Source organism: Peromyscus californicus, unplaced genomic scaffold (assembly GCF_007827085.1).
Source record: "Peromyscus californicus insignis strain IS unplaced genomic scaffold, ASM782708v3 Scaffold_2__1_contigs__length_46816999, whole genome shotgun sequence".
Classification (NCBI taxonomy): domain Eukaryota; kingdom Metazoa; phylum Chordata; class Mammalia; order Rodentia; family Cricetidae; genus Peromyscus; species Peromyscus californicus.
This window is the reverse complement of record NW_026294540.1, coordinates 22,053,993-22,076,699: the sequence shown is the minus strand read 5'-3', so window position 1 is coordinate 22,076,699 and position 22,707 is coordinate 22,053,993. Positions and strand designations below refer to the sequence as shown.

Here is a 22,707-nt window from a genome sequence, read left to right as displayed (position 1 = left end):
TAGGCATTAGGATCTGAGTTTCATCCCCAGAAACCACAGGAGGAAATCCAGTCATGGTAGCATGTACTTGTAATCCCAGCGCTGGCCGATCCCTGAGGCTCACTGGCCAGCCAGCTTGAGCATCGGGCCAATGAAATAAACTATCTCATAAAACAAGATAGATAGTGCCTGTGGAACAGTATTCAGAACTGACCTACACACACGCGCACACACACACACACACACACACACACACACACACACACACACACACACACACGAGAAAGCTACAGAAAATTTACAAATATAGCTGAAAAGAATCTAGCCAGTGTTAACGTTGGGTCCATCTCTTTCAAGTCTTTTTTTCCTCCGTGTGTGTCTGGCAATCTTAAAGTAATCTGGTGTGTCTAATTGTGTATGTCTTGCTCCTTTCATTGTGGAGGAACAATGATAATAGCATTTTTCACGGCTCCTCTTCTTATCATGGCCCTCCGAGGCAGATCCTGTCACTCTATTTCATTGCCCTAAAAGGAGAACTTGAGGGGGGTCAGCAGGATGGCTTAGCAGGTAAAGGCACTGGCTACCAAGCCTGACAACCAGAATTTGATCCCCAGGACCCACATAGTGGGAGTCGAAAACCAGCTCATTCATGCAAGTTGTCCTCTGATCTCCACAAGAGCACCATGGGTGGCACATGTGCACAATCGTGATCACAAGCGCACGTGTGTGTGTGTGTGTGTGCGTGTGCGTGCGCGTGTGCGTGTGTGTGTGCGTGTGTGTGTGTGTGTGTGTGTGTTTATAAAAGAACTTGAACCTTCAGACTCATCATGTTTCCATTGCAGTGAAATTGTTCATGGTGTTTTTGTTGGTGTGTGTGTGTGAGTGAAGTGTGCATGCGTGTATGAATGCCAATGCATATGTCACTCATCATAGGAGAAGAGGTAAGGACAACCTCAGGCGTTGGTTCTTACAGTCCACTTTGTTTGATGCAGGGTCTTTTGTGGGCCTTTGCACACTCCAGAGTGTTGGCTCTGCAGCTTCAAGGGATGATGGTGACTCTGCATCTTCTCTAAACATAGTACCTCTAGGGCTGAAGATACATAACGCCATGGCCAGTTGTACATGGTGTGCTGGTTATATTTTATTGTCAACTTGACATAGCAGCAAGTCCCCTGGGAAGAGGCAACCTCAACTGAGTAACTGCCTAGATCAGATTGACCTGTGGCCGTGTCTGTGAGAGATTCCTCTTATTGGTAATTGATAAGGGAGTATCCATCCTACTGTGGGTGGCAACATTCCTAGGCAGGTGGGCCTGGTCTGTATAAGTGTGAACCAGGGAGCGAGCCAGTGAGCAGCATTCCTCCATGGTTTCTGCTCCCAGTTCTTGCTGGTTTGAGGCCCTGCCCTGCCCTCCTTTAGTTATGGATAGTGATATGGAAGGATAAGCCACATATCCTCACCACCACCACCACCACCCCAAGTTGATTTTGGTCATGTTGTTTAGCAAAGCAGCAAAAAATAAATAAAAACAGATGGGGTCTGGAGATTTGAACTCGGGTCTTCCCACTTACACTGCAAGCATTTCGCCCGCTGAGTCATGTCTCTAGCCCTTTTAATATTAACAAAGCTGTTAACATTAACCTGTTCCCCTAGTGGGGACATGTAGGTTCATGAAATCTGTATGTTACTAGAGACTTAGAATTAGAATTACCTAGGTTTAAGTGCCAGGAACCCCACCCCCCATGAAGAGACCTCTGAGAAAGTTGCTTCATGATTTTAACCCTGAATTTTCTTTTAAGTATGTGTCTAACTTTATTTTATGTGCATTGGTATGAAGGTGTCATATCCTCTGGAACTGGAGTTACAGACAGTTGTGAGCTGCCATGTGGGGGCTGGGAATTGAACCCAGGTCCTCTGGGAGAACAGCCAGAGCTTTTAACCACTGAGCCATGTCTCCAGCCTTTAACCCTGACTTTCAATAAAAAATAAAAAAAAAAAAAAATGAAGAAACTCTAAAACCTTTGCTACAAGGCTGGAACCTGTTATAAAATTGAAAACTGAAATATATAGATAAACCATATCTTAGTTTATTTCTTGATCCTTAGTATATGCTGACAGTAGCCACAAAAATAATGTATTCCTGGTTTGTTTTCTAATGTTCTCATGTAATTTTAAATCAACTTCTTACATATTTTGAGTTGTGTGTGTGTGTGTGTGTGTGTGTACATGTTCATGAGTGTGGGTACACTTGTGTGCACGTTCATGTGAAAGCTAGGAGTTAAACTTGGATGCCATTCCTCAGAGGTCATCCACCTTGTTTCTTGAGATAGTAGTATCTCATTGGACCTAGAGTTTTGCTGGTTGACTAATGAGCCCTAGGGATCCCCCTGTCTATCTCCCCAGCACTGGGATTACAAATGCACACCCCCACACCTGGCAGTCTTACATAGGGGGTGAGGATCAAACTCGGGTCCTTATCTGTTTGGCAAGCGCTTTACCAAGTGAGCCATCTTTGGATGTCTGAGACAGGGTCTTGTTATGTAACCCTGGGTGGCCTCACACTCTTTATTTAGATGAAACTGGCCTCCAACTTTACTGTAATCCTCCAGTCTCTCCCTCCAGAGTGCTGGGATTACAGGCAGGTGCCAATACAGCTGGCCTAAACATACTCTTACATACTTTTCTGTTTGTCTTGGATGCACTTGCATGTGCATGCATGCGTGCGTGTATGCGTGAGTGTGTGTACATGAAAGAGAAGAATTGGCCTTATTGTATGAAAATTAGCCAGGTGTGGCGGCCCACACCTTTAATCCCAGCACTTGGGAAGCAGAGGTAGGCAGGTCGCTATGAGTTTGAGGACAGCCTGGTCTACAGAGCAAGCTCCAGTCCAGCCCAGGTACTTAATAAGACCTTTTTTAAAAAAACTAAAAATAAATAAATAGTGTGAAAACCGAAGGCGCTTGATGAGTGCATCTTCTGGTTGCAAAATAATTCTCCAAATAGGACATGGACATCCTGCAGGAGTCAGTGGGTGTCACTGCCTCTCAGTAGGCCTGCCTGTAGTGTGTCTCAACACCGCCTCACGGAGAGGGAACACAGCGGCGGTCTCCTCTTGATCTGCCTTCCTTTGATTACCGGTGAGGTGGAACTGTTCTTCATTTGTTTACTAGCCATTAATATTTCCTCTTCCCTGAGTTGACCTCTTTGCTTTTGAAAGGAAGGATGAGTCTCTACGGGCCACTGGAGAAAAGATGTTATGGCGATAATTATCTCAGAGCCCTGGGGCGGGGAGTTGCAGGGGAGAGAATTAAGGGCCTCTTGGGACTCTGGAGGCCAGAACCATAGAGGGCTTGTTCCTAAACCACAGCGAGCTCTGTGCTGCCAACTAGAAATCAACGCTTGTCCTCTGCCTTCCCGTTTGTTGTGTTAAGAAATAGTTCAGATTTTTGAGAGGGGGCTCTTTACCTTGCCCACAAGCCTATGCTTCTAATTTTTCCAGGATGTGCCTGCTCAAGGTTGGGTTTCTCGTTCTCAGCATCCGGTTGGTTGGGTCACAGCAGCCCGGCTGTAGATCTTGCCGGAGTCTTTTACGATCCCTGCCATCCAGCCAGGAGCTGTGTGTTGCCCTCTCATATTTAAATCTGTTGCTCAGGTTCTCTCCTCATGACGTTACAAAGCACCAGAGCCCATCCATACTGATGTCTTCATATCCCTCTCTCCTTCTTGGATTTACGGGGCAGAATAAACCCTCTGCCATAGAAGTGGTTATTGATTATTAAAGTACATAATAAAGCCTGTGAAGGGAGTGAGACCTAGTAATCCGTCCTGTTCCTGGGGGAGAGCCGTAAACCCTGGCTGCCTTGTACCTTGAAGCTAGGAAGCTTCTTTTTTAATTAGGGGTCAGAGCAGCAAGTGTTGAGTGAAAGTAACCAGACTGTAGACATAGTCCATACTGGGCAATTTATGTAACGTTTTAGGAAAAATTTATGTGTGCGTCTATATCTATAATATTTAAATATATTTATATATACTATATTATGTTATATATACATTATATATTCATTATATAATGAACATGAGAAGAAGGCGGTGTCAGCACTTGGGAGGTTTCATGCAGAAGCTCAGGTCATTCCGGGGGTGGCACGATGTCTCCACAGGTAAAGCCACTTGCCCCCCTAGCCAGATGATCCCTGGGAAGGAGCGAATTGACGCATGAAAAGCTGCCATCTGATCATATGTATATATAATGACAGCAGGCAAATGTGTGACTTAGGGAGTCCCATCTCGATAATAGTGGTTTCGGAGGAGTTATTGATAAAAAGAAAAAAGCCATGCATCAGAAGAAAGGGTGGGGCCCATGAGCTGGCTCATTAGGTCAAGGTGTCTAATGTGCAAACCGGATGACTTCGGTTCAGTCCCCAGAATCCACCGCGGGAAGAGAGAACCAGCTGCACACAGTTGGCCGCGCCCCTGCTGTGACATGGCTGCTTGTGTTGACAGTCACACACCTCAGGCGTGTGCGCACACTTTCCTGCGTCCGTGTATGTAGGAAACATAAGAAGAGTAGGAGGATTGGGGGTGGTAGGGATCCCATGAACATGAGAAGAAGGCGGTGTCAGCACTTGGGAGGTTTCGTGCAGAAGCTCAGGTCATTCCGGGGGTGGCACGATGTCTCCGCAGGTAAAGCCACTTGCCCCCCTAGCCAGATGATCCCTGGGAAGGAGCGAATTGACGCATGAAAAGCTGCCATCTGATCTCCATATGCGCATTGAGGCATATGCACACAGAATAAATCAATATAGAAATCTTACCATATGAACTGAGGAAACGTATTAATAAAAAAGAAAAATAGAGTAAGCCGCATAAAGGGAGAGCATCTCTCACTCTGAATATTTTCTCGGAAAACCGTTGTTGTGGGGAATGTCTACAGGATTTAGGAGGCTAAGTTTCCCCTTCACATCTAGATAATGGTGGTTTCCGAAGACTGGGAGAAACCCTAAAATTAAACAGCAAGGCGTCAAAACATCAGGCTAGCCCTCTTGCTCCGCCCCACACCTTCCCACCGTCTCAACCCCAAGGGGGCTTTTCAAGTAATTTTTCAGTAAAAACAAAGAAATACAGCCCTGCAGACAATAGTGTTTGGCCCCCCACTCATCCATTACCCCAGAAGAGAGGTTCTGGGGAGGAAAAATAAAGCCTTCTCCAACATTGGCAGGCTGCAAAGGGACCTGCGTTTTCAACACAAAGAGATGTTTGTTTTCCCTGCATTTTAACTCTTAATTTTTGGCACAGTGGGGAACTCCTGCACGGCCACCATTTAGAGTGTAGCAGTGCTGCGGTGGCACTGTGATTGCCTGTCACAGGGGCATTGTGGCTGAGGGCCAGGAGACAGGCAAATGAGGTCAGAGATACAGCCTGCTGCTGCTGCAGCCCTGTCCGGGTCCCTTCCACTCTTCCCAGTCCCTGGCTCCCACTTCTCTGGCCTGCCTCCGAGGAATCACTCGGGAAGACCTGAGGCTGAAATTCCTCACAGGCTCTTTTCAGTACCCTTGATTTTAATCAGAAATACACAATTATTCCTTTTCCTCCAAATAGAGAAACTCAATCCCCATTTTAAATTCAATTATTGTAATTGCAGCATTCAGAAAACTAGCACATTCATTTTCTAATAAGAGATTGTGGATACCAAATTACCGCATATAGTATGTCAAAACAGGAAACTCAAGACTGGCAGGCTGGTGGGTGTTTTTATCTTAGCAATTTGTATTTTCTTGCAGGCAATTTATGGTAATCTTACCCTTCTTATTTATGATATAGGGGGCTGGGTTTTTTAAGCTCTCCTAAAATAAAGACTCTTGTCCAGTACAGTGTAATTTAAAATCCCAGTGATGAATAAGATGGATTCTAAGAAGGCCCCCCAAAAAAGTGAAGGTAGATCACCCGCCTGTAAAAGGAGAATAAAACTGTCTCTTTGGGGATCCAGTGGGAAGGGGAGCTTTGGATCATCCTGAACCACTTTGGAGTGTTCATAGATGTTTGTTTCAAGCTATATTTGTGTTTCTTTAGCCAAGCTGTTTGCTCCCCTGCTTTTAAATAATTCACTTGGCAGAAAGTTGCACCATGACTATTAAGCGTACTCGGTCAAGAGCACGGTTTTCCTCTTTGCTGCTCCATTCCAGCTGCAGCCGACGGCTTGACTTAAGGCAGATATGAATAGAAACCCTGTAAGACACCGAGGTTCTCATTTCCCTAAGCGATCGGACTCAGCATCTGCCCTGGTCTCACTTCCGTGGCTATGACAAAACACCCTGACCGAAAGCAGCTCGGGACAGAAAGGATTGATTTGGTTTATGCTTTCAGGTCATAGGTCATCACGCAGGAGGCATCAAGGCAGGAAATTAAGCCATCAGTCATCACACCCCATCTACAGTAGAGCGGGGAGAAGTGAATGCCCCCATGCTGCCCGCTTGCTGCTTATGGTCCGCTACCTTTCTTCACTCTCACACAGGTCCCAGCGTTGGAGCCCACCTAATGATGTCATCCACCCTCCGGGTGACGTTTTCCTTCCTCAGTGAGCAATCAAGATCCTCCTCCACAGACATGCCTTACCTAGTTAGTTTCTCAGTTGAAACTGTTTTTCCCCAGTTCCTTCTCAGCTGTGTCCCATTAACAGCTAAAACTTGCCTTACAGCATCTGACCAACGCCCCATTCCAGTAAGCAGTGGTGTTTTCGTTTTCTTTTTTTTTTTTTTTTTTTTTTTTGGTTTTTCGAGACAGGGTTTCTCTATGTAGCTTTGCGCCTTTTCCTTGAACTCACTTGGTAGCCCAGGCTGGCCTCAAACTCACAGAGATCCGCCTGGCTCTGCCTCCCGAGTGCTGGGATTAAAGGCGTGCACCACCACCGCCCGGCGTAGTGGTGTTTTCTTAAAACTTACTCTCATTTCAAAATCATTTTTCTGTCTCCCTCACTGGAATATGTAGACCAACCAGCTTTGAGCACCTGTCTGCCCATTGCATCAACCACTATATGTGTGCATATAATCGAATGGGTATACCGAGGTCAGAGGGCGACATCCTCTGTTGATCTCCACTTAAATTCATAGACAGGGTCTCTCACAGAACCTGGCACTTACCAGTTTGCGTAGATTGCCTGAATAATAGACCCTATGGTTTTACCTGTGTCAGCTTCACTGGCACTTGGGTTTACAGGCATGTGCCACCACACCTGGCTTCTTTACATGGGTTCTGGGGATCCAAACATAGGTCCTTATATTTGTGCACAAGTACTTTGCTGATGGAACCACCTGCCCAGCCATATACTGTGTGTTTCTTGATCTTGCCATGTAGAAGCTTCTCTGGCCTCCACCCCTGGTAAACAGCTTATTAATTCACTCTTCTGATTACATTAGTCAGGTAAAAGCTGGGAAGTTGACCATCACTCTGGAGATGCAAGAAGTTGACAGCTGAGGAAACAGAGCACAGAGAAGCTCTCCTGGGGAGGAGAGAGCACACAGAGTCACATGTCCCCAAAATGCACAAGTATTCTGATCTTCATCTATTGGCAGATTCCAAAATTGCTGGATTCCTACTTGTACCAACAATTAGTGGGTATTTTCTTCTTCTAATATAATATATTAGTTAATTCATTTTGTTTTTGTGAAACAGGGTTTCTCTATGTGGCCCTGGCTGTCCTGGATCTCTTTATGTAGACCGGGCTGGCCTTGAACTCACAGAGATTCTCCTGCTTCTGCTTCTCAGGTGTATTAGGATCAGCTCCAGTTGGTACTTTCTACATGCATTCTAACCATCTATTTATTTATGTTGCCAGTTTGAATTTGACCAAGCATCTTAAGCATATCAAAGCTGGGGCTAGAGGGAGGGCCGCACAGTTAAGAGCACTTGACGTTCTAGAGGATCTGAGTTTGGTTCCCAGCACCTAGGTCAGATGATTCACAACTACAGCTCCATGGGATCTGACATCCTCTTCTGGCCTCCATAGGCGTCTGCACTCAAAAGTACATACACATAATTAAAAAAATTCTTTGAACTATAAAAACATGTCAAAACCCATAAGCCATTACTGCCTTGTGCATATGGTACACGTTTACACTCAGTCTCATATTCGTGCATTTGACTTTAGTCTCTTTGCACACATTACTGACAAGTGTTTGAAGTCCCAGCCCAAGTATGGGGCCCAAATGCAATATTCACCAAGAACATAAAGGAATGCTTTACCAGATTTTTTTTTTTTTTTTGAGACAGCATTTCTCTGTGTGTAGTTTTGGTGCCTGTCCTGGATCTCACTCTGTAGACCAGACTGGCCTTGAACTTACAGAGACCCACCTGGTTCTGCCTCCCAAGTGCTGGGATTAAATGCGTGTGCCACCACTGCCTGGCTGCTTTACCAGATTCTAAATGGTCTTCTTTGGTTGGCATTTTACCCATGAAATAAAACCGTGAGTTACCGGGAAGATTCTTATTGCCAAGCACTGGTTTTGTTTATTGTTGTTGTTGTTGTTGTTGGGTTGTTTTTTCTGATTTGCTATAGAGGAGTATCAAGTCTTTAAATGTTTTCTGAAACGAAATACTTAGGAGTTCTTCTCTGGTGATGACATAGTAGAAATTTCCACCCATCATTTGAGCAATTACCATGTCTTCTCAGTTCTGTGTGTGATAGGACATACCTTTCATGCAAAGATTTGAGAAACAAGAGTCTCACCCTGTCCCTTTCTGACGGTCTTCACATGCACTTAATCATTATACCAATTCTGAGTATATGTGGACCCCAGATACCAGTTCCGCTAGGATCCCCATGATATTCAAAACCGGTCCCCACCATGTATGACCCTGTGGAGAAGGGATAGGGACTTGAGCCTCCATCAGCTTTGGGTTAATGAGCAGCACTTCTTGGGATCCAGGTAAAAGATTCTTGAGGAAGGAATGGTCTTGTGTGGCGTATCAGTTTGCCTGACTACGAGGCATCACAGCACCTCCGTTTCAGGTTGCCCTCAGATTCTGCAAAGCAGTCAGTTGGGGGAATATCTGTCGGAGAGTTGCTCTGTGCAGAGCGATTCGGGAGAGGAAAAGGGGTGTGGTTCACAACCCAGGATAAGCTAGTGAGGAGAGAACTGGGTCATCTCAGCCACTGGAAGCCTTCATGTCTGTTGATAAATACGGTGGACGCTGACGCTGTAGGAGCCCCAGTTCAAGGCCTGGTTGGATAAAAAGAGTGAGTTCAGGGCCAGCCTGGGCAACTCTAGTGTAACTTGCCTCAAAATGAAAAGTAAAGAGGGCTAAGGATGTAGCTTAGTGGTAAAGCAAGCAGAACTGGAATCCTTCAGTGAGGGGCTGAGGTGTGGCTCAGTGGTAGAGCACCTGCCTAGAATCCCCCAGTGAGGAGCTGGGGTGTGGCTCAGTGGTAGAGCCCCTGCCTAGAATCCCCCAGTGAGGGGCTAGGGTGTGGCTCAGTGGTAGAGCACCTGCCTAGAGTCCCCCAGTGAGGGGCTGGGGTGTGGCTCAATGGTGAAGCACCTGCCTAGAATCCCCCATTGAGGGTCTGGGGTATGGCTCAGTGGGAGAGCACCTGCCTAGATTGTACAAGGCAATTCCAATTCTGGAAGAAAAGCAAAAGAGAGAAATTGGTAAAAACCTTCGTCCCTAGGCATCTCTTTTGATGCTGTTGGGAAGCGGATTCTCCCGACCAGAGGGTCCTTTGCTGACCTGCTGTTGTGTATCCCACCCAGTTCTACTGCTGCTGAATGTGAACATCCACCATTTGGGAGAGAATTGAATCATGTAGGTGCCACTTAGCATGAAGGCAGAGCTGCATTCTGTCCCTCACAGCCTTGGTGGGAGGAAGGAAAAGAATGGTTTACAGCAGTGTCATTACCCTGAGAAAAAGAATGCAGAGCGGTGGGCTCTTTAAGAAAGATGCTTTTACCTTATGCGTTGGAGAAAATAGAACAATTATCTATTGAAGTCAGAGAGGATGAAAAAAAAAAAAAAAACAAACACCCCTGTTCGTACCACCCTGGTCATTTCAACTATTCAGATTCACTGTGCTTTTCTGAAGGGGAATCAAGCCAGGCTACCTCTTCGTAGCTGCAGCATCCCACCCTTAGGCCACTAAACAGGGTGACTGCCTGAGGTTCCCTGCTAGGGATGTGGACATTACCTACTGAAAGTTGGAGACTCCTCACGGGTGGATTATGCCACAGAGCAGGTGAGAAATGCAGAACAAGTAGAGAGAGAGAGGAAGACGGGGTCCACGTAGCCCGGCATTGATGCTGGGCGTTGTTCCTGGCACCCAGGAGCGCACTGATCCGTAGGGTGATTCTCGGGGCAGCCAAAGTGTACTTTGCTCTCTGGCTGAGGAGGGGACTTTTGTCTCTGAAATGAAATCATCCTCTTATGTCTACACTAGGTTCAGATAGATTGGCAGCATCTGACCCACACACGTTTGAGAGAGAGAAAGGAGAGGAAGAGGGAGGAAGGGGGAGGGGGAGGGGAGGAGAGGAGAGGGAGTCGGGATTTAGCTCACTGGGTAAGAGTGATTGCTATACAAGAAGGCTGACCCAAGTTCAGGTTTCCCCATAGACACATAAAACCTAGGCATGGCCATGTGCTCCTATAACCCTAGCTGTTGGGAGGGGGGTTTATCAAGACAGGAGGATCAGTAGGGCTCGCTGATCGGCCAGCCCGCCAATATAGCTCAAAACAGTGAGCTCCAGGTTCAATTGGAGAGACTATCTCAGGGGAATAAGGCTGATGGTGTTCGCACAGAACACCTGGCTTCGATTTTTGGCTCATGTACCCTCACACACATGTGCACACATCGGCATACATTACACACAAAAAGAAAAAGGAAAACAGCCGTGGTAATGTATAATGTCATCCCAGAAGTTCAAGGATTGCTCAGCTACATAGTGAGTTCAAGGCTACCCAGGGTCCTTAAGACTATCAAAAACAGACGAGGAAGGGGGGAAAATCTGATAACAAATGATTTCCTAACATGGCTTGACTGTTTCATATAGGTAAACAGTATTCTAAATGGTTTATGTGCATTATATGTGTGTGCATGTGGATTTTATGTAATCAGTATTTAGGTGCTCTCCAACTCTCAAGGTAGAGACTAAACAGTCCCCTTTGACAGATGATGAACCAGAGGCTGAGAAATTCAATTGCTTGCCCTAGAGGGTCTTCGTGAGCTTAGAGAGTCGAGGTCGGATTCGAACCTGGACTCTGTCTCTATGGTTTTAGATGGACCACAGTATGGTCTTTCTAACAGCTCATTACCATTTAAGTTCCCACCAACGGGTAGCAGCTTTGTTTCCATGCATCGGCTCTGGGGATCACTCTTGAGTCTTAAACACCCCTCCCGGGTTTCTAGATCAGGGACTGGTTTAAACCAGGCCTCTCAGTTGCCACCGCCTCCTTTTTCCTGCCCTCATCCTCATTTCTCTTCTGGAGCACATCCTAAATAAGGATGGTTGCTGTGCTTTAAGGGCATACAAATGGCTTGCCCTCACCTGTCAAGCATGATCCTTGTATTTTACCAGGCCCATTATGAACGCAATCTTTCTGTCGAAAATTTGCATACCTCCTTTCTTGAAAAGTAATGACAGCAATTTCTTTCCCTGCGCTCACTCTCCGAGTGTCTCATTTAACGGCACCTGTGAAACCGACAGGCACAGAGATGAGAAGTGAAAGAGAGCAGTTGATTAAATCATCATCAAGTCGGGCCTCAGAAAGTCAATTCTGCTCGCCGTCCGCAATGATATCCTTTTATCTTAAAGTAATGAGCTATGGCACTTTCGCATCGGGTAATGCGATAAGTTCTATTAGCATGTTCCATTTGCCTCACAAGCAAGGGCAAGTCATTTTAGCTAGCTCATATCACCGCAATCAAAGCAATTGGCTTCCCAGGCAGAGAAGAAAGGGAAAAGGCTCAGGGTGATTTCTATGGATCACAACACAGCGGAAAAAATAGACTCTTGTATTATTTTAACCCGTAACATACTCTTCCTTTTTACTCCTTGGCAAATTTGGGCTAAATTATTAGTTCACACAGGACTTCAGGAACCAAGGGTGAGCCGAGGCAGACCTGGGGGCAAAGGAAAAAGAGAAAGGGGTGGCATCTCTGGGGTCTCACGTGGCTGGGAAAGGAAGTCAAGACTGCTCCCTATGAATACCACTGTGGGCTCATAATCAACTCTTGGTCTATACCATCCTTGATGTTATTAGTAATAGTCCCCAGACAGGCAAGGATTAGTACTGTTGATAGCTTGGAATCAGCCAGCCAATGGCCAGGAGGCAGAGAATCTGTTGTGTAAGCTAAAACGAGATCATTTACTAATCACAGGGCCCAGGCTCAGGATTTGGCTCAGTTGGTAGGGTACTTGCCTGGCCTACAGAAGATCCTAGGTTCCATCTTGCACCCTGCAGAAACTAGGTGTGTGATGCATGCCTATAAGCCCAACACTCTGGAGGTAGAATCAGGAAGATCAGGAGTTCAAGGTCAGTCCTCATCTACATAGCAAGTTGAAGACTATCCTGAGGTACAGTAGACCCTGTGTTGAAAAAAAAATACATACACAGAAATCATAGGTTCTAGACTATCCATTTCACCATTTTATCTTTGGAGTTTACATATGCGCATACCCAACAACATACAGCTTCTTTTCTTGAGTGTAGAACATGCCGAACTCTGAAGATTTGTGGAATACCCACCTCTCCCTTCATCCCCCAAAACCAAATGATGCCTTAATGCTGTAAATGGAAGTTACAGATTGTTTATGAAATATACATGGATTGCAAAGTGGCAAAAAAAAAAAGGTTGAAATTTCATTTCTGAGCTTTAAATCCCCAGGTTTGAACTATTTGTTCTCTATAAGTAACATAGTCACACTTTCAGTGAGCGTTCAGAATGGACCTGCCCATAGTAGGCCATTGAGTAGTACTGTTTTGAATGAAAATATGTGGCTGGCTGAGAGATGACTGGAAATCGAACAAGAAGTGATGGCTGGAGACAGCGAGATAGATGACTTGGTGGGTAAAGCCCTTGCTCTGCAATCGTGAATACCTGAGCTCGGATCCCCAGCACTCGTGTAAGGACAGATGTAGTAGTGAACATCTGTAACCCCAGCACCGGGGGGATCTGAACAAAGAGACAAGTCTCAGGGTCTTGTTGACCACCTGGTATAGCCGAAGTAGTGTTGTCCAGATTGAGTGGGAGACTGTCTCAAAACATAAGGCAGGGAACAATAGCTATCATGACCTCTGACCTCCACCTGTACACACACACACACACACACGCACACGCACACGCACACGCACCCCTCTCTAGATCTCTCAGACCACATTGGTTGACTGAGCTCTCCCTATTTCCAACACGCACAATTCCAGATCCCAAGAGCTCCCTATGTAGGGATGCTAGATAGACTCTTGGTACCAAAGTCCGGAAGCTTGTAAAAGTTTCTGCTCTCCTGTCTCCTGAACAGCTGACCTGTGTATTATCTTCTAATGAGCCCGCCCTGCAGGCTGTTGCTGTATTCTTTAACTTACTGTCTTTAGAACGCACACATCTTTTCATCAGGCTTTCATTGTATCTGAGCTATTTTTTGGCCCCCTGTGGAGTTATTGTGGAGACAGAAGGGAGGAACCAGGGCCTTCATTTTACACTGAGGACAAAAAAAAAAAAAAAAGAAAAAAATCCTCAGACCACTTTCAGGATTAAAATGCTCTTTATTTCAAGGGCCTCAATAGCTTTAAATGTCATGTCATGTAAAGTCCAAAGCCAATAAGACAGCTACAGGTAAACAGTGGGCAAAGGGTTCTCTGGCACAAGATGGCTGCCTGCGTGTTTTTGCTTGTGCAGGAAGTCGGGCAAGTGGGAAGCTGGCCGAGGATGTGTTTAGTCACAAGGCTGCTTGCCTGGCTTTTTCAAAGAAGGAAATACATGTCATGTTTTCTTCAGGTGGCTTCTTCAGAAATTGCTTGTAGGTAAGGGGTGTCTTTACTGTCTTAGATAAACCGACTGGCCCAAAGGGAGAATTGATTTATTTTCTCACTGGCCAAGTTAAATTGTACTCGATGTGAGACGCTGTGGTTTACAAGTTGGGGGTTCCCCCTCATTTTCCCCCGTTTCCTTTAGGCAGAAAAGAGAATAAAATAACTTTGTTCAGCAAGTGGCGTTCAGCCCTGACGTCTTTGGTGGCGATGATAAATGGACCTGAGATACAAAATAACTGCTCCAGCAAGGTCCATTGAGCAGAATGGAGAGCCGTGCCCTCCTCAATGTCATTGTGTGTGATGTATTCAATGATTGCCACTCTCTGCTTAAGAAGGCTCTCCATCATGGGCCACCCAGAATCCCATACCCAGTTTTCTACAGGCCAAACAAGGCTGCAGACCTTCATTTATTCTAACTCGGAGCAGTCTTAAAACACACATACCCAGATTCCCCAAATAAACCTGAGGAGGGCTGGCTTCTGAGAACATGTAATCAAAGTCTTAATCCCATTGTTTTTTCTTTTTGTTTTTTTATTGGAAGACATTTTCATCTGAGACCTATTTCTATGTTCTAGTAGTAATTCTTATTTTTATTACATTTACTAATTAGTTATGTGTATGCGTGCATGTTCGTACATTTGTGCTCTTGCGCACTCATGTTCCGGGTGGAGGTCAGAGGACCACTTGGAGGAGTTTGATTTCTTCTCCTACCGTGTGGATTCCAGGGATGGCGCTCAGGTATCAGGCCTAGCAGCAAGTGCCTTGAATAGAAAGTCCCTTAAATAAAAAAACTAAAACCCTTTTTTGTTACATCTACTAATAATCTGCCAAACATTTTCAAACAATCTTCCTTCCCACTATATTGGGCAACCGTATTACTGTGTCCTGTACTTTATTTTTCCATTTGGAATCACCTGTCTTGTTAATTGTACTTTATCTAGAATCAAACACAGAATTGGAATATGTCAGTTTGGGAATCACCTGTCTTGTTAATTGCACTTTATCTAGAATCAAACCCAGAACTGGAATATGTCAGTTCGGGTTACTATTGCTTGGATGAAACACCTTGAGCAAACACAGCTTGAGGAAAGGGTTTATTTGACTTACACTTCCTCATCACTGTTTGTCATCAAAGGAAGATAGGATAAAACCTCAAACAGGGCAGGGCCTGGAGGCAGGAGCTGATGCAGGGGCCATGGAGGGGTGCTGCTTACTGGCTTGTTCCTTATGGCTTGCTCAGCCTGCTTTCTTATACCCCCCAGGCCCACCAATAGACTGGGTCCTCCCCTGTTCATCACTCATGAAGAAAATACCCTACAGGGTTGCCTACTACCTGATTTTGTGGAGGCATTTTCTTGGTGTGTGCTCCATCCTCTATGATGACTCTACCTTGTGTCAAGTTGAGTTAGAACTAGCCAGCCGAGAATAATTCTCAAAGAGAATGAGGTTGGTTGATTTATCAATATAATTGAACACCAAGTGTGTGCCAAGGACTGGAGGTAAAACATGATTGAGACAAGACCTCACCGTATAGGAAAGATGGCTGTCATGCCCAACCCCAAAATGTAGTTGTACAGAAGGTGGGAGCCAAAGCTTTGCATTGTTTTAGGAGATCATTGGAGACACAAGAGACTGGGAGCTGTTTTAAAGGTCCAGCAGAGTTTTAGGCTGAAGCTGAAGGAAGACAACCTCAGGTAGAGGTATGGTTTAATACAAAGACAGTAGGTATGAGGTGTGGCTCAATACAAAGACAGTAGGTGTGAGGGTGTGACTTAATACAAAGACAATTAGATATGAGGGTGTGACTCAATACAAAGACAGGTATGAGGGTGTGGCTTAATAAAAGATAATTAGGTATGAGGGTGTGGCTTAATAAAAGACAATTAGGTATGAGGGTGTGGCTCAATGCAAAGACAGTAGGTATGAGGGTGTGGCTCAGTACAAAGACAGTAGGTATGAGGGTGTGGCTCAGTACAAAGACAGTAGGTATGAGGGTGTGACTCAATACAAAGACAGTAGGTATGAAGGTGTGACTCAATACAAAGACAGTAGGTGTGAGGTGTGACTCAATACAAAGATAGTAGGTGTGAGGTGTGACTCAATACAAACATAGTAGGTGTGAGGTGTGACTCAATACAAAGACAGTAGGTATGAGGTGTGACTCAATACAAAGACAGTAGGTATGAGGTGTGACTCAGTACAAAGACAGTAGGTATGAGGGTGTGACTCAATACAAAGACAGTAGGTATGAGGGTGTGTCTCAGTACAAAGACAGTTAGGTATGAGGGTGTGGTTCAGTACACAGACAGTAGGTATGAGGTGTGGCTCAATACAAAGACAGTAGGTGTGAGGTGTGACTCAATACAAAGACAGTAGGTATGAGGTGTGACTCAGTACAAAGACAGTAGGTATGAGGGTGTGACTCAATACAAAGACAGTAGGTATGAGGGTGTGTCTCAGTACAAAGACAGTTAGGTATGAGGGTGTGGTTCAGTACACAGACAGTAGGTATGAGGTGTGGCTCAATACAAAGACAGTAGGTATGAGGTGTGACTCAGTACAAAGACAGTAGGTATGAGGGTGTGACTCAATACAAAGACAGTAGGTATGAGGGTGTGTCTCAGTACAAAGACAGTTAGGTATGAGGGTGTGGTTCAGTACACAGACAGTAGGTATGAGGTGTGGCTCAATACAAAGACAGTTAGGTATGAGGGTGTGGTTCAGTACACAGACAGTAGGTATGAGGTGTGACTCAATACAAAAACAGTAGGTATGAGGGTGTGTCTCAGTACAAAGACAGTTAGGTATGAGGGTGTGGTTCAGTACACAGACAGTAGGTATGAGGTGTGGCTCAATACAAAGACAGTAGGTATGAGGTGTGACTCAGTACAAAGACAGTAGGTATTAGGGTGTGGCTCAATACAAAGACAGTAGGTATGAGGTGTGACTCAGTACAAAGACAGTAGGTATTAGGGTGTGACTCAATACAAAGACAGTTAGGTATGAGGGTGTGACTCATGGCTGGGTGTGGCTGGAGCAAGGGATGTGTTAGAGTAGATCTTCTCCAACCCAGCCCTGCTGGTGAGCTGTGTGAAGTGAACCTGCCTTGAGATTAGTAAGGCGACTCAGTATACACTGAGAACCTTACAGAGAAGTTATTATAACATCACTTTATCTCTTCAATCTAATGAAATTTTTTGATGTGATTATTTTTTTTTGTTTGTTTTTATTTTTTTGGAAACGGGGTCTCTAGGTAAGCCTGGCTGTCCTGGGATTCATGTATGTAGACCATGTTGTTCTCTCTCTCACAGAGAGAGATCCCCTTGCCTCTGCCTCCCCCCGGGCTTAGATTTAAGGCCTGTACTGCCATGCCCTGCTTGTTTTACTTTTGACTTTTTCTGGAAATTCATTTTTTTTCTTAAACACGTAGGGACCATGGATGTAGCTCAGTTGGTAGGGCATCTGCCTAGCATGCAAGAAGCTCTGGGTTCCATTCCCAGCACTGGATGTAAATGGAGTGCAGTGGTACTCCAACACTAGGGAGGCCAAGACAGGAAGACCAGGAGTTCATCCTGGGTGCTGTAGCAAATTCCAGGCCAGTGTGGGCTCCATGAGACCTTGTCTCAAATAAGTAAGTAAGTAAATAATACATAAGCGTCCACCACCACACCAAGCTCTTATGCGGTTTAAAGAGTTGTAACAGGAGGACTTGGTACCTCCAACAGTTGACATCCAGTTTATGGAAGGACAGGGAAGTTACATATGAATGGTAGCCGTGTTGGGGTGGCCAAGGCTCTGTCTGGAAATTCTTCTCTGGCTGCTTCTGCATTCAAAGCCTGTGACATTCATTGCAGGCCTCCAGTGTGGCTCCTCAAGTATGGTGGTTTAAATTCTTGTCTTAGCTTGAGGACTAAGCGACCTCGATTCTCTTCCCGTCCCTCCTCTCCGTTTCTTGCTATTAAGATGGAGGGAAGTATTTTCACTTCTCTCTCAGGGCTTTGAAACCCTGTCATGGCGAACATTCCGACACCTCAAGCTCCCATTTGGTGGGCAAACTGTTTGCTAATAAACCAAGGCCGGACCCTGATGTCAAAATGCTTAAGACGGCAGATCAGCTGGGACCCCTTTCTGTGCCTGACAAGCCTTTTCCATCTCCCTGCCTCCTCCAGAACATAAACCTGAACCGGGAGGTGGTGCAGCCTGAACTCTTATAAATTGGAGTGGGTGTCTAGGGACGGGGGAAACAGACACTTCTTCCTTTAACCTTTGAAGACCAACAACCATCTGGCCCGAAAAAAATCCACAGCGGGTTGAACCCGGGGTGTGAAAGCTGGGCAGTGTATTAAATGTGAATTCGAGACCATGACTTCTCTCCACCCCGACTCCATAAAACAGCCTCCCTTTTTCATAAAGCATGCCTATAAACCACTGCCAGTGAGGCAGAAAGACCGCTGAGGACCCCAGCTCGCTTTCCGTCTGGGGCTGTCAACAAACCCCCTTTATGAGTGGAATAGGCCTCTTATATGCATCCAGCTTCTGGCTTTTTTTCTCTTTCTCTCTCGCTCTCTCTCTCTCTTTTTTTCCTGCAGAGTGTGTGAGGAGCCAGGCTGGGCAAGCGTCAGGCGCTGTTTGCTGAACGCATTTATTGCCTTTGCATAATTTATGAGCTGGAGGGGTTGACCGCCATCGCTCTCTGCCAGGGGCTGGTACTGGAGGCTCCAGAGAGTGGAGCTGTAAATTGGATGGTGAGCTCCTGCTGAGCTCCCGGCAAAGTCCCTGGGTCAGTATGGGAATTTAATACCAGAAATGGAACTGTTTTCTCAGCGCGCCATGTGGGCCCCTGGTGCCACAGACAGTGTTTTGGCAGACTCTGGCTGGCCTTGCGAGGGGCCTGTCACTCACGAGTGTGTCGCGTGGGGAGCCCCAGCATTTGTAATCAGCTTGGCATCCGTGTGGCTTCCATAATGGATACCAGTAGGTCTCAGTTCTCCACCATATGCTTAACTCTGGAGGCAAGGTGCTTCTGGGTATATCAGTAATTACTTGATACGGAATTAAGTGGACCTTGAAATTAGAACTGGACTCTCCGAAAGTGGGGAAGCTTAATGCTTTGATACGAATAACCATTCCCAGAGACTTACCGCTGTTTGGAGGGGGGGGTAGGAGAGCTAGCTTTGCCCGCTTTCCCGGCTTCTTCTCCTGTGCATAGACCCTGGAGGGTGGAGGGAAACGTGTCATTCTAGCCTTCACTGTCATAAGCTCATATGGGTAGCTGTGAACATCTGGGAAAGAGCAGGCATGACAGAAGGCACCACTCTGGGCTGGGGATGTAACTCAGTGGTACCGAGTTTCCTATTATACACGAGGCCTGGGTTCACATCCCCCAACAATTCAAAGTTTAAAAAAAAAAAAGAAGAAGAAGAAGAAGAAGACAACTCCTCTCTTCCCTACCCCTCCTCAACCGGCCTTAAAAATGCACTTGACTTTTGTACCACGTAAGGTAAAAAGCAAGGGAGAGGTTACCCCCCCTCCCCCCGCTCCCCCCCCAGGAGAACACAACCACCTCCCCTCATCCCCATCCATCCATGGTTCTAGACCTTCAGGGTCTTCATCTCACCCACTTCCCATCTCCACTCGACTCATCTGAAATGATAGAGAAATCACAAGAGTGTCAGTGCAGACGTCACTGCTGTTGGAAGTCTGGTTGGAAATGATGCCCTTGGACTTGACGAAGTTGCTGTCAGTCAGCTCCGTGTCTGGTAACCCTGTATCGCCAAGGAGGCAGAGGGAGAAGTAGATGTTGTCATCGTCCTCCCAATCGTCACCCCAGGGCTTGGGAAAGGAGGGGTGGGAGGATCAGGAATTCAAGGCCATCCTTGGTCATGGAGCAGGTTCAAGGCCAGCCTGGAATACGTGAAACTTTGACTTAAAAAAAAAAGACCAAAAAAAAAAAAAAAGAGTCAGTGTAAGTTCCTAAATGCTCTCAGTACCGAGGCAGTGGTCTCCACGCACAACCAGTGGAGATTTTATTAGCATCTCTTGGTAGCACTTGGAAGGGTAGCTTGAGCAATAATAACGAGGAGTCTCTTCTGACATGGGTTCAGTGGCTCAATGACATTAGATGTCTCTTCCTTTGTTCTCTCCGTCTTCTTTCAGCATGGAGGATTTTGGGAGACTTTTTCAAAATGACTGCTGTAGATACACACACCACATCCTCACCTAGTCAGATTTGAAGGCAAGAGGCAGGAGCTGCCTACCGTTCACTGAGACTCTTTAAAAAAAAATATTTAGTGTGTGTGGGGGGGGGGGGGGGGGGAGTGTGCCTGCATGCACACTTGTGCTATGAAGCACGTGTGGGGATCAGAAGACAACTCTAAGGAGTCTGTTCTCTCCTTCTACCCTGGGATCTAGTGATTAAACTCAGGTCATCAGGCTTGTATGGCAAGTGCTTTTACTCCGTGAGCCATCTTGTAGGCCCAGGACTCTTCCTCTCCTCCTTCTTCCCTACCTCAGCATCCTCTGCAGACTTCACCTCTTACTTGACCAAAATGGTTCTCATCGCCACCCAAGAATGTAAGGAAAAAGTGTGTGTTGTTGGGGGGAGGTATTGCCTTTTTGAACTCTAGAAGATGTGGGCTTGGGAGAAGAGATCTATGGCTCTCTGTCCTGCAGAGGCAGCTCTGTTCCATTTCCTGTTTCCCCTGATGGCTCCATCTGCTCCCATATACAGGTGGCCACAGTAAAAACCCTGGCACCCTCCGAGACTCACCTGCCGCTTGCTCTCCCTAGCCGTGGATTACCATGACCCATCAGCTCTCACTGCAGATCTGCTGAGCCATCTGCTTCACCCTCTCTCATACCAGGCACTCCGCGGGCATAGAAAGTGTCCTAGTTGCCAGACGGCTCCCCCTGTGACCATCTCTCTTCCTAGTGGGTGCTCTTTTTCCACCACCCATGCAGAGTGATCCCACCTGCACACCACATTGGGTGAACCACAGAGCAGCCTGAGGCTCGGTCCTGTGTCTCATCTTGGTGGATTCCAGCCCAGCAGGGCCTCTCCAGGGCTATGGCGTGAAGGCATACATGTGATCACATCTCTCAGTGTTTAACAAACGCACCCTTTATTATGTATACGTATGTGTGCCCAGGCATGCCTGTGTTCACATGCTATAGAGATCAGAGGTCAACCCTGGGAGACTTCCCTCAGTCCCTGTCCATCGTGTTTATTGAGGTTCTTATCCCTGGGACCTGGGACTCACCAAGTAGGCTAGTCTGCTTTGCCAGCAATCCCCAGGCATCCTGTCTCCTCTTCTGCAGCACTAGGATTACACATGTATGCTCCATGTTGATTTTTGTACATGGGTCCTGAAAACCAAGCTAAATTCAAGTTCTGTGATTGCTCAGCAAGCACGTTGGCAGCTGAGTTGTCTCACTGACTCTGTTGTTCAACCCATCATTTATTAGCAAAACACTCTTGATTGTTAGAAGAGTGTATGTTCTCTGTTTCCCTCTGCTTCTGTCAAGAAACCCAAAACCTGGGAGATAATTCTCTTTCTTTGGTTCTCCCAGACCTCGAGAAGCAGGCTAAAAACACTACTTAGTACTCTTGCTTCATCACCTGTGGGACATTTGCCTTCGAATCCTGGGCATCAATATTAGTCACTTTCCTCATTGCTGTGACAGAATAATAGCAACTCGTGGAAGAGCTTATTTTGGCTCGCAGTTCAAGGGTATAGCCCACCATGCTGGAGAAGGCATAGCCGTAGGGGTGGGAGATGGGCGGTCACTGTCTTGGTCACTGTTCTGTTGCTGTGAAGAGACACCATGGCCAAGGCAGTTCTCATCAAAGAAAGCATTTAACAGTAGGTTTGTTACGGTTTCAGAGCTTAGTCCATTCTTATCATGGCAAGGAGCGTGGCAGAGCCCAGGCAGAAATGGAGAACTGGCAACTCTGTATCCTGATCCGTAGGCAGAGGTCGCGGGGGTGTGTGTGTGTGTGTGTGTGTGTGTGTGTGTGTGTGTGTGTGTGTGTGTGTGTGTGTGACACACTGGACTTGGCATGAGCTTTTGAAAGTTCAAAACCTACTTGCATTTGCACACTTCCTCCATTAAATCCATGCCTCCTGATCCTTCTAATTTTTGTAAATAGTGCCCCTCCCTGGTGACCAAGCATTCAAATACATGAGCCTTAGGGGGGCGTTCTTACTTTAATACCACAGTCATATTGCATCCTCCATCAAGAAGCAGCAGAGAGAATTGAGTGCTCAGCTCCCTCTCTGCATTTTATTTAGTCCGAGGCCTCAGTCCGTGGGATGGTGCCACTCACCTTTAGGGAGACTCTTCCCTCCTCAGTTAATCCAGCCTGGAAACTTCTTTACGGACATGCCCAAAGGTGATTCAAGATCCTGTCAAGTTGATAGTCAATGTTAACCATCACAGTGTCACCTGTGTTGAGTCTTGCCCCCCTCAAAGCCTTGGCAAGAGATTTCCATGAACAAAGCTTGTTTGCTTCCCGAGAAAAGATTCAGCAGAAAGACAGCCACTCCCCAAAGCTGAAGGCAGAACGCGTTCTTCTGCAGAAGTGATTTTTGTTCCAGAACCTTCGGAAGGATCTTGAGTCCCCTTCATCCTGTGGCAGTGTTATCCCCTAGCTGGGTGTCCCCTAGACTTTCATAGTTTTTTGTATGGTGGAGTCTCTTGCTGTGCGGACTCCAGGCA

General features: G+C 46.2%; 1 protein-coding gene across 3 annotated transcripts in view; it reads left to right on the top strand.

Annotated features, from left to right (window-relative positions):
• The window catches only part of Auts2 (activator of transcription and developmental regulator AUTS2), a 1,133,997-nt gene that overhangs the window by 763,167 nt on the left and 348,123 nt on the right, over window positions 1–22,707 (top strand). The gene's annotated exons all lie outside the window — the stretch shown is intronic.